This window comes from Podarcis tiliguerta (assembly GCF_965153285.1).
Source record: "Podarcis tiliguerta genome assembly, chromosome: 13".
In the NCBI taxonomy this organism is placed as follows: Eukaryota; Metazoa; Chordata; class Lepidosauria; order Squamata; family Lacertidae; genus Podarcis; species Podarcis tiliguerta.
The window spans coordinates 27,202,351-27,215,448 of NC_139546.1; the positions used below are offsets into that span (position 1 = coordinate 27,202,351).

Sequence of the window (13,098 nt, forward strand, 5' to 3'; positions counted from 1 at the left end):
AGGAGTCTATTTTCCTTGTATACTCAACCCCTTCCCACTAGTCTTAGAATCTGAGCACTTGGGAGATGGTGGGCAAATCCTATTTGGGCCTGTTTTACTCAACTAGTTTTGAACAGCTACTGTTGGGTAGTGATGGTGGTGGTTTCAAATTAAGCAAGGAACGGAAGAGCAGACAACTGTGACTGAGGTTGATAGGAGCCAGAGTGTCCAACAACTTGCGGAAGGCCACAGGTTCCCCTCCGCTGTGAGGATTTCAGCAAGATAAATGCATATGATGTGGCTTGAATATTAAATGATGACTCTAAATGCTAGGTAGGGGTAGTAACCTCACTCCATGGACTACTGCCTGAGTACATAAGCCCTATGCCAATGTGAAGGCTCTTAGCCACATGCTGGCTGCATTTACAGTAGCCTGTGTTGCACTGATTTGAAACAGGCTGTTGTTTATTAAGTTAGTGATAAGCTGCAGGCAGGGGGACAATGATAACATATTGTAGGGAAATGGAAATTGTAGGGAAATGGAAAAGCCCCTTGGGTGGGGGCAACTAAAATCAGGGAATCTGCTGGGGGGAGGGGCACTTTATCCTTTCCCTACCTGATTCTTTGCCAGTTCCAAAACCCCTCCTCCAGCAGCTCTGTCTGTTAAAAGCTTTTAATGCACTGGCAAAGCTATCGAGGGATATTAGAGCAGAGAAACAGTCATTGCCTTCACACACCAAACCACTACATCCACTACCTTACCGAAGATCATTTCCGTTTTCCTCATCTAAAACCAGCAAGCTATCATTACATGCACTTGCACACAGCAAGTAGTTTGGGCATCGTTGCTCATTGTTATGCATTTTATGTTGCACTAGTGTCAAGCTACATGCACACACATATATTTAGCTTCGAGAGATCCAGAGGAAGTGGTCTGAGGAATTCCAGCTCTAGCAATATATGAACATTTATTTAAAGGCATCTCCAAAGGCAATTTACTAGGTAAACAACTTCTAAATAATCCTGTTTAGGATTGGTTCACATAGAGTAGCTGCAATTAGAAAGGAAGCCTTTTGTGTGCCAAAGTTGTGAACATGTTGGAATGTTGGAAGGAGGAAGATTGACACATTCCATGATGCTCCGTTTAGAATGATGCTCTTTAGAAGAAAACTAAACTGGGGCTGCCTAGCAACCATTGCCAGGCAGAACAACCTCCCTGCTTTCAGAGCATCATTGCCACCAGTATATCTGTGGGAGAGGAGACCCAAACTGGAAATAAGCAGGAGTTTGAAGGTCAGAAGAAGGAAGGAAATCTTTATATTGGAAAAAGGTGTGTTTTGGTGACACCAATGAGGAGGAGTGGTGGCTGGATAGAGCTGAAGGGTAATCTAAACCAACAGCGGGGTGTAACTGTGAGAGTATATGGTCACCAGGACTGTCAGGCACCAAAGTTTAGCCTTATTGGTTGGCACTGGGCAAATCTTTGTACATATTAGCCTTTATAAGACTCTGTTGGGTTATGAAAGATTACCCATTGGGCACTGCTTTTACTGGCTAAAATTAGCCATAAAAGCTCCAAACAGCCCACTTCATTGTTGGTTTGGAACGGAGGCTTAGTTTATCATGTTCCTGTACTACATGAAGACTTCCCTTCCAGACCTTGACAAAGGCCCCACACCAAAACGTGGGGCCACCACACTTGACCAGCTATGAATATTCTGCCAGTAAGAAGATGCAAAGCAGCAGACAGGTAGGAGGAGGACTTGACTGTTCCATAACTGGAGCAAGGCCCTCTTAAACTGCCATCTTCACAACTGTATGGTTCTGCCCTGTACACAATGCAAAGGACTAAATATCCTACTGTAATTCTTGATTTTTATTTCTATGCCTATGTTGTTCTGGTAATTTTTCAGAGAAGCAACACATGACAATCACCCCTTTAAAATAAAACAAGAAAAGTTGGTTTCTGATTGTTAGAAAAACGTTTTGTACCCTAAGTAATTTTCAAAAGCCGCATATTATTTTTTCTGTGACAGCACACAAAATCTGTGGGCTTGGAGAAAGCAGTCTAACCTGTCAATATTAGCACACTTAAATTTTCTACAGTTACAAATTCTTCAAGATGACGAAAACCAAGTTCTACAGAACCTGATTTCCGACATGTTATTATCAGGACTGTTATAGTCCACCCACCCAAAGAGAGAAATGACACTCTATAAAGACATTATGGACTGGCATTTTTCAATGTGGAGCTTGGATTTCAGAAGCTTGACCCTTAAACTGGCACCCATCCAAATGCGTGTGCTGTTGGGGAGATGGAGCTAGAGGTTGGAGCTGTGTGGGCACTCAATTTGGGGTGGGGAGAGAAAGAATAGGAGACATGCCAAGACACAAGCTTGTAAAGAGAAATCCCTCTCATCCTGCCATTGCTTGCTATGGGGCACTATCCCCCCCCATCTTTTCCTACTTTAGGGATTCCAGAGTTGAAAGTCTGAAAATAATGTCCGAGCCCCGCAGTGGTGAGTGACTCCCTCTCTGCGCAAACAGCTCTCTGACCTGCTCAGAGGTGCTTTGAAACAATATTGATAATGCTTATGATGTGTCCCTGCGTTGATTTAGCCCAGGCACTGAAGGCGAGTGGCCAGAGCGCTGCGTCCCTTCGGCCAGTCCGTGGCACCCGAGCGACAAGGTAGCCGCCGCCAGCAGCAAACAGCAGCAGCACCAGCTCCTCGCGCACAACCTTGAATGACGAGAGATAGAGAGAGGGAGGGAGAGGCGGGCGAGAGGGGGAAGCAGGAGGAGCAGGAGGCCGCGCCGATTGGCCTCTCCGCGCCGCTCCGAGCTCCCGCATTGGGCGCTTTGGCTCACCCGCCTCCCTCTCCCCTGTCCTCCGGCAGGTCCCGCCCCCTTGCCGGAGCCAACAAGCTAGGTTGCGCGCCTATTGCAAAAGGTGCCTCTCCGCCTCCCCCCCCCCCCACAACCCGCCTTTCCCTTCCCTTATTGCTGCTGCCGCCGCCGCCGCCGCCGCCAATGTTGGTGCTGCCGCCGCCGCCGCTGCCGCTGCGGAGAAGGAGGTGGACGTGCTAGGCCGGAGCGCCCTGCCCACTGCCGCCGTCCCTGTGTCCCCTTCCTCCTGCCGGGGGCCTTGCGCTGAGCTGGGGCCCGGCGGGGAGGGGGCATGGCTGCTTCGCCTGGGGCCCGGCAGGCCGCCTGGGGGGCAGGCACGGGCAATCGGGGAAGGGGGACCCGGTGGTGAGGGGACTCCTCCTCCTCCTCTTCCTGCCTGCCTGCCTGTGCGTGGGGTAAGTCCATGGGGTGGGGTGGGATGCTGCTTGTCTCCAGCCCCTCTCCTTGCAAATCCCTCTGTGTGTGCCTATGTGGGGGTGCTGTGGGAGGAGTTAGGGGTGCGCAGAGAGGAAAGGGTGGGGTGGAGGAAGGAGGGGGGTGTTGGAGAGGTTGGGGAGGGTAAACAAGTGTGGGGCGCTGGGAGCAAAAGGAAGGGGTTCGGGGTTTTATTTTTATTTTTTTGGAGGGGGATTAAGGTGCGCCTTGTTAGTTTGCATGGCTTTAAACGGAAATTAAGATGACTCCATGGAGGAGCAGTTGTTAAACAGGATGGCTCAACAGAGTCTTTATTTCTTCTCGTCCCCAAATGTTCACATTCAGTGTATCTCTGTCAGGGAGCAAAACAATAGCGAGGGCTGTTGCATCCATGCCTTTCCCAGAAGCATCTGGCTGGATGCAGGGTGCTGGGCTGGACAGACCTTTGACCTGATCCAGCGGGACACTTTTTCTCTCTCTTCCCCTCCGCATGCTCTCTCAGAAAGGATTAGGGAAATTCCTGATAGATGAGATCTGCTGAGAGCCAGTGTGGGGCAGTGGTTGGGCTGTTAGACCAGTGAGACCCAGGTTCGAATCTACCCCTCAGCCGTGAAACTTGCCGCCGGGTGACCTTGGGCCTGCCACCCTCCCTTAACACAGTTGTTGTGCAGATAAAAGGGGAGAAAGAGAAGCATGTGTGCTGCCCTAAGCTCCTTGAAAGATGTAGGAGGCATAAGTTATAAATTGTAATAATCCAGCTAACTATACTTTGACCCATACCTCCATGTCCATTGGCAACGTATCCCTGGATACCAGATGCTGGGGGGCATCCGATGGGCGAGGGCTGCTGCCCTCATGCCCTGCTTGTAAGCTTCATGGATATCTGCCCAGCTGCTGCTGGATTTCAGGTACCAGTGCTCTGGTATGGCAGTCGTTCAGCAAGCAGAGAAGAGGAGGATGTTAAAGTGAGTCTGGGTTTTTCTGGGGGAGGAAAGCGAGTCAGCTATGGGATGTGGCTGGCAAGTCGACTTGTGGGATGCAGTGCTTAAAGTGGGTTTGAGGGGCTAGCAAGTGAAATAAGCAGTTAAGTTATGTTGCAGAGGGGAGAAAGGTGTGGTGGTATTCAGGGTGGGGCAGGGGAAGAGAAAGATTGGGAAAGCAGCTATAATTCTTAAGGAAGGGATTAGAAAGTAAATAAGTGGGGCGGGAGAGGAAGTTAATGAGAATGCAGCAATTAAATAGGGTGTGGGGGATATTGAGTTTGAAACAGTGGGGTTGACAACATTGGGGTTGAAGGAAGGAGACTGGGCAGAGAAGTGATATGCTTTGGCAGGGGTCAGGCCCAGGTCCTTTTTGGGGTGTGTGGGTGTGCTGAAGATAGGATTAAAAGTTTAAGATGAACTGGCCATGATAGGAGGAGACTCCCGGGGGAAACGTAGTAGCAGGAGTAAAGATGTGAGTTCATGGTAGAATCATAGAGTTGGAAGGGACCCCATGGATCACCTAGCCCAATCCCCTGCATTGCAGGAACTGCAGCTAAAGAGTTCCTGACCAATGGCCATTCAACCTCTGCTTTAAAATCTGCATTGAAGGAGAGCCCGGCACTTTCCAAGGTAGTCTGTGCTGCTGCCTTACTGGTAGGTAAAAAGAGGCAGGAAAAGAGGGGTATGCTTTGGTTCCTGTGTGATGTAAAGGCAGTGAGAGACCTAGAATGTGGGCTTGATCTAAAGCACTGTTTCCCAAACTTGTGTATCTGGCTGTTTTTGGACTACAACTCCCATCATCCCTAGCTAGCAGGGCCAGTGGCCAGGGATGATGGGAATTGTAGTCCACAAAAACAGAGTTGGGAAACTCTGGTCTAAAATGACAGCTCTTATAGTTTGGACAAGCTGGCCCACAAAATACCGTTGTCTTGACTGTCTTCAGAAACTCTTTCAGATGGGCTGAGTCTTCACCAGGTGCATGTAAAAATGTGTGTGTGTGTGTGTTGGAACGTGCCCACCCCACCACTAACTCAGTTGTTTTGCCAGGTATGATTTCAAGCAGATCTCACTCCCAGAACCTGTTTCCAGAATATGGGAAGTAATAAGCACAAAAGGGTGCCTCTGAGCAGACCTAGAGTGCATTACTTTGACTGGGTGTTTTTTAAGTACACATTTAGCTTATTACTATTATTTTATAATATATATATAGCAAAGGGCAAATAATATACCAAAGAAAATAACAGAAAGCACTCATATTGTACACAACACAAATTCCAGCAGGAAGAAAGAAACTATATTGCCCTTGCTGTGTTGAGTAATTGTAGCCTGCCCACCTCATGTGTCGGGGATTAGGATATCCAGGTGAGAGAGAATTTTGTTCTGCGGTGGGGATTTGTGCCTGAGCCCTTCACTACCACCAAAATGCTTCTGGGTCTGTGTCATGCTCCCAAATTATACCCTGCTTAAGGGAGTGGGAAAGAACGGCAGTTTCCTAATGAAACAGTCACTTTGTTTAATCACGTTGTGTAGACACAACTTTTCAGGATCAGAATTGGTCATGGGTTCTGTGGTTTAGACCAACCTATTTCCGACCGTGGCCCACTTGCGACCTTGTTTCATTCCTGTGCCCCTCCTCATGGGTGTAGCCGGGGGGCAGGGAGGCAGCAACCCCCTCCAAATAAGTAAAAATCAATACAAATATGAGGTTCTGCCCCCCCCAAAAGTCCTGGCTACACCCATGGCCCCCAGCCTACTGGTAGAAAGGTAGCTGTTTAAATGTTTTGTTTGTAAATAGAACAGGTTTTGTTTATAATTTTTTATAAGTTATACAAAATACAATTATACGTAAAATGATAGCAACATAATAAAATATTGTTGAAGCAGAAAAACAGAATCAAGGAACAGGAAGGGACCCCAAGAGTCATCTTTCTAGTGCACCCCCCTGCAATGTGGGAAACTCAGCTGAAGCATCCATGACAGATGGCCATCCAACCTCTGCTTAGAAACCTTCAAAGGAGGAGAGTCTGGAACCGCCATCTTCCATGTATTATAAAAAGTAAACAACAGTTATTTTACACATAATGGGAAAGCTACTGAGGTCAGTCCTCACTGTCCTGGTGCAAAGAGATCCTGTCTTCCGGAGGAGTCCTGGCTGCCTAGATAAAACACTACAGCGCCCCCCCCTTTACCAGGGAGTAAGACCCACTGAACTCAGTGCGACTTTCTTCTGAGTAGACACTTAGGTATTTACTTGATGCAAGTCAGCAGCACCAGGCGGCCCTGCTCAGCTAGGCGCTGGGGTGGATTTCACCCTGTGGTTTGCAGAGCTGGGCCAACACTGCCGATGGGCCCTGCGCCTCATAGCAACATCCGAAGACTCTGACCTGCTAGGCGCTGGAGTGGATTGCACCTTGCAACTTGCAGAGTCGGGCCCAGGCTGCCACCGGGCCCAAAACTGGTGGCAGCAACAAGCAGCTCCTGCTCGGCCAGCCTTACCCATTGCCACCACACCACCGCACTTGCCTGTTCTGGAGGCTCTGGATTGTGAGCCCTTCTGGTCAAAACGGGAGCCTCAGCAATCGCCCTCTCCTGCCGGAAACAAACCAGGATTGCTGCAAGAAAATGCACATGGCAAATAGGAATATTAGGCCCTGGTGGGCCGCCTCCTTACCCCCTTTTGATTGGCCAAGCAGATAGCCAGCCAATCAGGATTTTTTTAAAATAAAAAAAGGATCCCCCCCCCTTTTCACTTCTCTTTGTGGCCCCCTAACCTTGTGCTGTGGTCCCCAATTTACACGTTTTCCACCCATGGCCCCCATGGAATATTCTGAGCCCCCTCCAGGGGGCCACATGTCCCCCGATTAGGAAACACTGACTTAGAGAAACTTTTCCCAGTCTTGGTTCCCCAGGTGCTGGACTACAACTCCCATCATCCCTGACCGTTGGTCCTGTTGTCTAGGGATGATGGGAGTTGTAGTCCAACAACATCTGAGGACCCAAGTTCGGGAAGGGCTGCTCTCAAGGGTTTAAGTTAAGGGAGGCATAAATAGGACTCTTCTGACAGTGAATTCCAAATTGGGAGTATGCGGTGCACTGGGGTTGATGTGGTGGCATGCGTGCAGAGTGAAGCAAAATGGTGGGGGAAGGGTATCAAGGTGAGAGGAGAAACAGCTTTGCAGAATGGGTGGGAGTGCTGGGTCAGGGAGCAGAGGAAGACCTGTGTGATGGGGCTTGAGAATTGGCTGAGAGGCCTGGTGGAGGAGAAAGTTATGTGAGGTTCAGGGGAAGCTGTACGAAATAGGCGAGCCAGCCTCACAGCTAAGGTTTGGAGTGGGCTATGGTATGTCAGGGACGCGGGTGGCATTGTGGGTTAAACCACAGAGCCTATGGCTTGCCAATCAGAAGGTTGGTGGTTCGAATCCCTGCAACGGGGTGAGCTCCCGTTGCTCGGTCCTTGCTCCCGCCCACCTAGCAGTTTGAAAGCACATCAAAGTACAAGTAGATAAATAGGTACCGCTCTGGCGGGAAGGTAAACGGCGTTTCCGTGCGCTGCTCTGGTTCGCCAGAAGCGGCTTAGTCATGCTGACCACATGACCCGGAAGCTGCACGCTGGCTCCCTCAGCCAATAAAGCGAGATGAGCGCTGCAACCCCAGAGTCGGTCACGACTGGACCTAATGGTCAGGGGTCCCTTTACCTTTACCTTATGGTATGTCAAGACATGTATAAAATTGATAGCCAATGAAAACTGATAAAAACCCCTATTAATTGCTTCCTTCCTTCCTTGCAAGCCCTCAAAGGTTATGGGCTGAGGTTGAGGGGCTGAAGTGGTCGGTGAGAACTGTTCTTCTAGGTCTCCAATTCCTTATATTGCTGTGCTTCCTGCTGATGGTTCCCCTAAAAAAAAGTCCCTTTCCTGTTGGGACCAACTCCCCCTTTGGCTTCTGGTCTAGACAGGGTGGGGGGTATCCTTCTGATTCCAGATGGCTGGCTGCAGGGAGGCACTGGAGGAAAGGAGGCTCCCATAGTGTCTGGATTTTGTTTGCCCATTGTTAGGCTAATGAAGCCTGTGTCTGGTGTCGAAGTAGCCCTTCTCCCAACAATAGGGGGCTAGGAAGAGCCCCAAGTTATTGGCAGGCCCTGCAAGCTGGTCCATTCTTTGTCAGCTAGCTTCCCCCACCCTCACTGTATTACGCCACACCTTCCATATCTGGCTTTCCCTTCGGTGGCGGATGGCAGTCTCTGGTCCTTGCTTCAATAGGGAATATGGCAAGAGAGGAAGACGAGTGAGATGTGATTTAAAGAGCGGGACTATGGTACCAGTCTACTTGCCTCTTTAGGTATCCCAGCTGAAGATGGCCACTTGAGAAGAGGTTACTTCTACACCCCTAGTTAGATTTGGTATTTGAAAGGGGATATAGGTTTGCATGCATTTTACATGTGCATGCAGCAATTTGTCTGTCTGTCTGTCTGTCTGTCTTATATCCTGCCATTACTCCCAAAGAGCTCAGAGCAGCAAACACGTCATGTGTGCGTGCGTGTGTAAACATTCTCTCTAGCACTGATTTCAGGGTTGCCACTATCTTCTGCCGATCAAATGCCTCGGTAAATTGGAATGTTTTAAAATTCCTTCTGAGAGTCTGGTTTCCTTTTTAGTTATGACTGCAGCATTGATAAAAAGATTGCAAACTTTCAGATGTCAAGACCCCTAAAAAAAGGAAAAGGAGAAGTGCCAGACTCAGAAAAGAGTAAAATTACACACACACATTTTTCAGTTCTTGATTTTGTTCATGTTGGTGTCAAATTTCTAGGTGCCTGGCACAGCTAGGAGATTCATTCTCATTCTCTCTCTCTCAACACACCTATAAATACTATATAACAAAATATCAGCCTGAGTACAAGGATAGAACAAATTGAAAAGCCCCCCCCCCCCTTTGGACCAGATAGTCTTTAAAATATAGGAAATAAACTTTTGAGCTGCACAGATTCCTTCTTCAGGTTTGGATATTTCAGAGCAGCTTTTTTTGTCTGTGTCACTAATACATAGATTCTCTTCCCCCACCTCCGAAATGAGCCAGCAGTGTGGCGGCTCCATCTTCCAAGCACTCTTCCCTTTCCATGGTTGCCTCCCTGTATTCATTTTACCGACACAGGCTGTGGCTTTCCTTGTGGGCCTGGACATTCTCGGCAGGAGAGGGTGAGTCAGCAGGAACTTCTGGATCCTGGAAATGGCCGTGGGTCCAACACACAGGGAGAATTGCTGTGATTTGGACGGACTGTTGCTCTCATTGATGGGGACTTTTGCCTGCATCCTCTTAATGAACCCTTTCGAAGACCGGTCCCTTCTCCTGTCTTGTCTTTTGTAGAAGGAGGAGGGGCTTGGTGATGGATCAGGGAGGTGACTGGGAAGGCAGTGGCCCAGGAATGGAGTCTTGACTATTTTCAGATTTCTGTTTTTCCCTCCTTCTTGGTCCTCCCTGCATTGGGTAGACAGCATTGCTTTAATCTGTCAGTTTTCTCCTTTGCATGCATTTGTCTTGTATGTCACAATCTCTTAACGGTACCAGCCTTTTTTGATACAAAGAACACAGGCAGCTTGGGGATGGTGTCAGCCAGTTTGCTTTCTGCTTTGTGTAGGACCCCTGTCCATTGGAGGCGCTGGGAGATGTGCTTTCTTTTCTCCCTCATATGCTCTTCTCTTCTCTCCCCCTCCTTTGCATTGCGAGATCAGTTCATAGCTGCAGCTAGGGATGCAGTGTTGAGGGGATTGTGGAGGCTGCAACTTAGTGAAGCTTTCGTGGGCAAGATTTGGTGAGTGGGATTTACTCCCACTTAAGACAACTGTTTTTGGAGGCAGAGATTAGACAGTCTAGCTCAAACCAGGACCAGGGGAATAAGTGTCCCTCTATTGTTTGGTGGCAAAGCCGTCTGCTCATGACTCACTACAGGCTGGTGGTGCAAGCTGACTTGGGGATAATCCTGGGTTGAGGTAGCAGGTGCTGTGTGCTAAACCATTAAGTTGGATTTTGTGTCCTTAGGAATCATGCTGATTTGCATAACTTTATTTTCTCATTCTTGCCACTTGGCATAACTTATTCTGGCTTTGCTAGTCATGGAGGGTGCAAAGACCCCGAAACCCCATCCCCAAGCACTGAATCTTACTAATCGTGCTCTTTGCTGCTGAGATTTCAGCAGGCATTGTTGCTATCAAGACACATAACCACAAGGGCTAGAAGCCTCTCTAGCGATAGGTTGCTTGTTAAAATAAAATAAAATTTAAAATGTGAAACTGATATTCTCGGCCATATTCAGAACTATATTCTGTGTTCTCTGCCTTGTCTCTGCTCCTCCAGAATCACAGCCCTGCTCTCTTTAATCTGTTTCAACTCAGTCTTTGGATTTATTGCCAGGTTTTGTGCATGTCCCAGTTCTGTGGTAGGAGAAGCAATTGTGGAATTTGATGCTCGCTATGTGCAGCATCTTGAAAATCTCAGCTTTTCATGTCATCTTAAAAAAAACCAAAAAACACCAAACCCTCTAGCATTTATGACGGTAGATGCAAGCTTGAAAGTGTGTGTTCAGTGCCTGGTGAAGAAGCCAGAGAAGCGACTGAGGAGCAGATTCAGTTCTAGATGGGTAACGCTATGCGGTACATCAAAAACAACCGGGTGTCATGGACTGGCTAGAAAGAGAGGAGTGGTGGGAGGCACCATTTGGGGAACCCCAAAGGGATGAAAGTTCAGAACCAGGGGATTGGTGGTGGGGCGACGGGAGGGAGGTGGTGGTCAGAGGGAGAAGACTGTGGGGAGGAGGTGTCGGAAACTAAAGAGGTAACAGGGTTTAGTGAGCAGGAAGAGTCTTATAGCAGAAAGAAGTCCAGAATCAGAAGCAGCAGAGGAGGGAGGCCAAGAAGCAGAGATGAGTCAGGCTGGTGAAGAAACCAGAGTGTGTTCCCCTCCTGCTGCAAGAAGCTCCCCTCCTCACTCGTCTCCCAGAACCAGGGGAGGTGTGAAGCAGGAGAAGCAAAGACAGGCATACCGGCGTAGTCTCAGATTGCTTGGGAAGGACCTGGGAAAGGAGGAGACATACGCAGCTGTGGGAAGGTGGGGACCTTCAGTCTCCACAGCTGACTCATAGGGGCAAGACCTACCGAGAAACGTCGCTGTGCTCATTAGTTCTTGTACTCCTGAGCAGACTCTGCTTCTTCTAATAAAGAGTTAACTTCATGTGTTGTGTTGCTGGCTCGGTCCTGACATCAGGCCTTGTAGTAGCTTAAATAAAGGTAAAGGTACCCCTGACCAGTCACGGACGACTCTGGGGTTGTGCGCTCATCTCGCTCTATAGGCCGAGGGAGCTGGCGTTTGTCTGGAGACAGCTTCCGGGTCATGTGGCCAGCATGACTAAACCGCTTCTGGCGAACCAGAGCAGCGCACGGAGACGCCGTTACCTAACCCAATATACAGTGGTACCTTGGTTTAAGAACAGCTTAGTTTATGAACAACTTGGATTAAGAATGCTGCAAACCAGAACTAGGTGTTTTGGTTTGTGAACTTTGCCTTAGAAGCAGAACATGTTCCGCTTTCTGTTGAGTGTGTTCCATTTGTAAATTGAGTCCCCCGCTGCTATGGGAAAGCACGCCTTGGTTTCAGAATGCTTTGGTTTAAGAACGGACTTCAGAATGGATTAACAAGGTAGCTTCAGGCAAGCCACTCTCTCTCTCAGCCCCAGTCCCTAATCTGCAGTGTGCGGGTGGTAAGTGTTGACTTGCCTTGCAGAGCTCTTGTATGGGTTGCAAGAAGATTAGATGCTTGAAGAGTTTGGGCATTATATGACCACTTAAATGCTCTTATTGGAAAGGAGAGGGGAATGCAGCAAAAGAGCCAGGGATTGGAAGCAGTCCAGTCACAATGCAGAAGGTTATTGTGGCACAGGGAGCTGGATATGGTGAGTGCTGCTGGCTGCCAGGGAAAGGGGGGAGAGAGAATGGTACACACATAACAAATTGAGTCACACCATGGTGTGGCTGGAGGTTGTGTGGTGGCATGTGGTTATGATATACCCAGTGTCCCTCCTGGAACCATGGGAGGAGCTGCAGCAGCCTTGCAGGTAAGGAGGTTGCGAGGCAAAGGGGGACAAGGGCATCAGGCAGACACTGCAAAGGGGGGAAGAAACTTTACAAACCAGGTCAGAAAGCTATGACCATCTCTATTATTTAGATTTGTTCCTTGCCTCTTCGAACAAACCGGCTTAACAGTGGCTCTGTTTTGTTCCTATTTCTAGAGTCAGGCTGTTGTTAAACAGTTCTACATGATATAGGTGGGGTTTTTAAGCTCCCAGATGGAAAATGGGAAAAGAGTTCCTTTTATAATATGCATATACTATAATATATGCTTATAATATGCTTATATAATATACTTGCTAGCAAATTATTGCTTGGCAGGGGGTTGGACTCGATGGCCCGTGTGGTCTCTTCCAACTCTATGATTCTATGATTCTATGAATCTGCTTACCGAGGCTGCAATGTTTAGTTGGTGGTTGCATTAGATTAATCAATTAAACTTTTTTGACAATTTCAGAGGTGCCCTCAACCAGGCAGTAGATGATGATGATGGTGGTGGTGGTGGTGGTGGTGGTGGTGATGATGATGATGATAATAATAATAATAATAATAATAATGTGGCTTACATAAACTACAGAAGGCAGGTGCCATCTTCAAAGAAGCATTCTCCATTCTCTTTCAAACAAAAGGGAATACACTGAGAATGGTGTCTGCTGCACCAGCTAAAAGCATTGTTTCTTTTTAATATATAGGTGCTT

At 48.3% G+C, this 13,098-nt stretch overlaps 1 protein-coding gene across 5 annotated transcripts in view; it reads left to right on the top strand.

The window, feature by feature from the left end:
• Positions 1–1,190: 1,190 nt before the first annotated feature.
• The window catches only part of ATXN7L3 (ataxin 7 like 3), a 29,544-nt gene continuing 17,636 nt past the window's right edge, over positions 1,191–13,098 (top strand). The window contains exon 1 of one of the 5 annotated variants that reach the window (XM_083409070.1): positions 1,191–1,309. The gene's annotated coding sequence lies outside the window, so the exon portion shown is untranslated. Of the gene's footprint in view, positions 1,310–1,636; positions 1,730–2,891; positions 3,282–4,827; positions 4,938–13,098 lie in introns of those variants that run through there. The other 4 variants (XM_083409071.1, XM_083409072.1, XM_083409074.1 and 1 more) reach the window with 4 other exon arrangements.